Source organism: Rhinichthys klamathensis, unplaced genomic scaffold (assembly GCF_029890125.1).
Source record: "Rhinichthys klamathensis goyatoka isolate OS25496 unplaced genomic scaffold, OSU_Roscu_1.1 h1tg000289l_1, whole genome shotgun sequence".
In the NCBI taxonomy this organism is placed as follows: domain Eukaryota; kingdom Metazoa; phylum Chordata; class Actinopteri; order Cypriniformes; family Leuciscidae; genus Rhinichthys; species Rhinichthys klamathensis.
This window is the reverse complement of record NW_026606808.1, coordinates 1,312,085-1,316,822: the sequence shown is the minus strand read 5'-3', so window position 1 is coordinate 1,316,822 and position 4,738 is coordinate 1,312,085. Positions and strand designations below refer to the sequence as shown.

At 31.8% G+C, this 4,738-nt stretch overlaps 1 long non-coding RNA gene across 1 annotated transcript; it reads left to right on the top strand.

Annotated features, from left to right (window-relative positions):
• The first annotated feature begins 3,177 nt into the window (after positions 1–3,177).
• On the top strand, positions 3,178–4,496 carry LOC130103556 (uncharacterized). Its single transcript, XR_008809374.1, has 3 exons — positions 3,178–3,547; positions 3,736–3,864; positions 4,088–4,496. It is a non-coding gene; the product is annotated as an uncharacterized LOC130103556 (long non-coding RNA).
• Positions 4,497–4,738: the final 242 nt, after the last annotated feature.

Genomic DNA, 4,738 nt, shown 5'->3' with positions numbered 1-4,738 from the left:
CAAACCTTTTCTGTCCTGGGTTTCTCTGCATGGTTAACTAGAGGTAGATTACTAAGGCTAATTAATAATAATATTTATGGTTATTGTCAAAAGTGTAATATTTTCTTACTTAGATGAATTATTTTTTGTAATCTAAAAATATTCTCATGAATAAAATAAAAGTAAGAATCTGATATATATATATACTTTTTTTTTTTTTTACATTTATATGTTATATGGAAATATATTTGTTATCATTGTATTCAGCGCAAAAAAAGGGCCACCGGCTGCAGAGTGGAGAAACTCAGCTGAGGTTCTAAACTAAAACCACAAATTTGTTCCACTGGTTGGTTCTCTCACCTTTGTCTAGAGTGGATGTTTGACTGAACCAAGTGTCGATACCTTTATACGTTTATGTATCTCAATTCTCACAGTTTTCTTAACCTCAAGTGGAGACAGCAGCATTGCCGCACCCGTACATTGTAACGCTTCTGTACTTCATATATCTAGATCTACACATTTCATATCAGAGCATTAGACATCATGTAAAGCACCTTCACACTTGATAAGTTTATATTGCTGTGAATGTTTAACAGTTAAAGCAGCTTCACATTAATCTAGTGTCATTCTCAGAGACTTCAGTTCACACAGAGGAAGAGCTAGTGACTGAGCTTATTTAATGTATAAGTCTGATGCACAATAAAAAAAAAAAAAATTCAGTTTAAAAGAAAGGTAATGATTTGTTTAAGTGTCTGAATGGCTTTGATGAAAAAAGGACCAACACCAAATTTAATATAAAATATAAATTTCAACATCATATTCTGTAGATGAGATAACAGATTTGAGACTTCATTGAGTCATAACTATAGATCATATTCGATTTAATTATTGCAGATATGATGTCTTGTGCTCACTGTATGAGCACACAAAATATTAATTTCACTGATTAGTAATTAGGAATGAATAAATCAAATTTTTGTAAATGATATTGTCATGAAACACCTGGGGAACTAATCAATATGAAGAACTACAAAGAACTACAAAGCAAAACACACGACAGGAAATAACATAAAAGTCCACAAACACACAAGGAATAGCTATATGAAGTGCAATTTTAATCTTAAGAAAGATCAAATAATCCATAAAGATGTATCCAAAATCCAAAATAGATTTAACAACAGTAAACACATCATGATGAAGGAACACTTGTGGTAAAGACGCCTGCATTAGAGTGTCAAATCTTATTATGTTATCCATTACATTCTGTTATAAGTATAATGCAGTGCAAATGGCAAGAATATGACAGTACAAAACTTGTCAAAGCTTTGATAATTCAGCTAATAATCAACAATAAAAAAAATGTCAGAAAAGTTATATAAATGAAAACTCAAACTTGCATGTTATGTTTATGTCATTTGTTTCCTTCAGTCATGAAAGAAGGAAATACGGCGGCTTTAATTATTTTTCTAAAGAGAGATATGATCAAGGTATTACAGGTAACACAATGCAAACCCAGAGCGAAAGCAATGATGTCTCCACTCTCTGTTGATTCTGCAAGAAAAGGTGAAGAAAAACAATAACATTATTGCACTGTGACAAAGGCAACAGATCCATACAGCTGCATTCAGACTGAAACATTACCAGTGAACTTCAACCGTCTGATCATTCACTTATTGGATTCAGATTTTATAAAACACTTCAAATTAAAAACGTCATACATTAATCAACCATTTTTACACACCAGTAATTCTGGTTGGTTTTACTTGTATTATATTATAATTTATATATATGTTTTTGTAAATGATTCTCTGCCTGTTTCACTGACTCTCATGTTCATTAGTTACTGATATGATGGTGTTAAACAAAGTTTTATCTAAACTACACTGATACTGGTGAAATTTAAAGAACAGTCTACACAATAATTATCTTAAGAAGTAATTTGCTCACCACATCACCAAACAACAATTCTCTAATCTACAGAGGCGGCAGCCAATAAAGTGTTGCAGAGATTATGTATTTTTGTAGGAATCCTGATGTGGGTGATGTTAAAGTAGTTTGTTTGTAGCCTAACTTTAGCTATTTAGTATTTACTTCTGGTGATTTTATTTAGGTTTCAAATTTCATAAAAGTTGTGTTCATTTGTTTGTTTATTTATTTGATAGGGACAAAGCATGTTAATGAACATTAAGTATGAAATACAAAATGTAAACAAGCCGGATTATAGCAACATTACTCATTTACATCCGCAGTCCCTAGGCAGGTACACACAACAACAAATACTACACTCAACGATACAAAGAGTCAGATCATTAGACACATTATTAAAATTTCTAAGAAAAATGTTTACACAACTGATTCGTTATAAGCCACTTTTTTAAAGATAGTAGAACATTGTCTTATTCACTGCGGTAAAATTCCCATATTTGCTCCCTATTACAGATAATACTTTCTGACAAAAAGATGTAATTATCATGATAATCATAAACCTTTATTGGTCACAGAGCTTATTTTTCTGCAATAAGACAATGGGAAATCCTATTGGCTTTTTGTCGAGGGAACCAGTGTGATGCGAACTTCTGGGTTGGTCTATAAAATATGTCATCAATTCAGACTCCGGTGAATAGTAAAACACAGCGGTTCACATCATTTCAACATGGCAAAATCTATTATGAGGGTGACCTGCATAATATGTAATTAAAACACTTTTTATAGAAAACTACGTTTACAGTCTTCATCTTATGTCAGATGACTCCTCACTATTTATTTTGATTTAAATTAGAAGCGAACTACTGAATACACCTTTAACGAAACACACGTCAAGCTCATGTGTTCAAGATCAAACAAGCTCAAATACCTAAAGAAAACAGTGGTTATCAAAGCACAAAATGTTTTTTATTAATAGTGTTGATGGAAATAAGGGCATTAGATGTTGTGGTCAGAGTTTTTGACTTCCTCCGCTCGATGTGGAAGGTTTTTTGTCTTCCTGTCTTTTCTTCAGAGCTGCAGTAGATTCATCTTAATGTTGTGTAGAGGGAAGTAGAATCATTCTGAAGTGTTTTAATCTCGACAACATGAAGATCATTCAGATTCAGCTCTGTGAGTTTTATATAACAATATTTACATGCACTTTGCAAACTTAAACTAAATTTTTTATTATAAATCATACATTGTTTTATATTTCACGGTTTTAATTGGGTAATACTGAATTTTAATGCATGTTTATTTATTTATTTGTATCTTATAGATGTATTAATCTGTTGTCGAGCTGCAGTATCAGATCAACTCACTGATTTGGGATCAAATGTGACCATAAACTGTGATCTTGATGAAAATGAGGTTTATTGGATTTTACTGAAAACACCAGATCCTCCAAGAGTGATTCTACGGTCATTCCCAACACCAATATCACCTTTTTACACAAATAAAACATTCAGAAAGAAATATTCACTGCAATTTAAACACCGTTTGGTTATTAATAATGTGACTGCTGATGAATTAGGAGTTTATTACTGTATGAACACAGACACTCCTCCAAAACTCAGCAACAGCACCAGACTGCACTTCACCGGTGAGTTCATTTACTCCTCTATTGATCAGAACATATTGATGATTAGTGTGAATAATTACATTTGTTATGTGATACTTCAGCATTTTTTTATACTCTCATGAACTACATAATTTTGCACACACAGATATGAAAATTATATAAATATTAAAGTCAGTCGGTTATTACTGAAACTCTGAACACTTTCTTAGAATCAACTCAACTAACTGAGTGTCACAATCAGACAGCGGTGGAGTTTATTGATCAGAATCAGAAACAATGGCAGATTATTATCATCATATCTGGACTGATGAACGGGCTTCTGCTCATTGTGCTGATTGGTGAGTTATTCTTTAATTAAAAACATAATAAGCAAATGAGATATACTTTAGTCTTAAAATATCAATTGACGCACTCTTCTTAGGCATGTCAAGGTTTTCATTACTTTCTTTTTTTTTTTTTTTGGTTATTAGGTGTCTTCATATACAGTATATATCTTTACCATTTAAAAAATAATCTTCCCTTGAGTAAATATTAAATCTGAATTCATTTTCTCATTTTTAGTTTTTGCTGTTGGAAAAACAGAACGGTTGGAAAAATATGATCCTGATGTTCAGACACGAGTTATATATCAGCCTCATAACCCAAACCGACTAACATCACAATAAGGTAAAATATGTGAAACCATTATCAATAGTTTTAGTAAAATTAATTATTGTAAGTTTCGAAAATTGTTAAGAATTCTTGCTGAGCTCTTATTTGAAGAAATCATAGAGCCTCTTGTTTTGATTACTGTTAATTTTAATAAAAAAGCTTAATGTAAATATTTTTTTCTTTGTTGCTCTTTCAGTTCACACGGAGGTGGATGATATTAAGCAACAGCATCTGTGTTTGATTATATAACATGTTCTTAAAATATCATGTGCTTATTATACTTTATGTCAAGAATAAATAATTTTACAGTGTAATATCAGACGCTGGAGACTGGTGCTAGTTGTCACATTTTTTACTAAAATAAAAATTATTTAGAAATTAGAAAAAGGGCCACCGGCTGCAAAGTGGAGAAACTCAGCTGAGGTTCTAAACCAAAACCACAAATATGTTCCACTGGTTGGTTCTCTCACCTTTGTCTAGAGTGGATGTTTGACTGAACCAAGTGTCGATACCTTTATACGTTTATGTATCTCAATTCTCACAGTTTTCTTAACCTCAAGT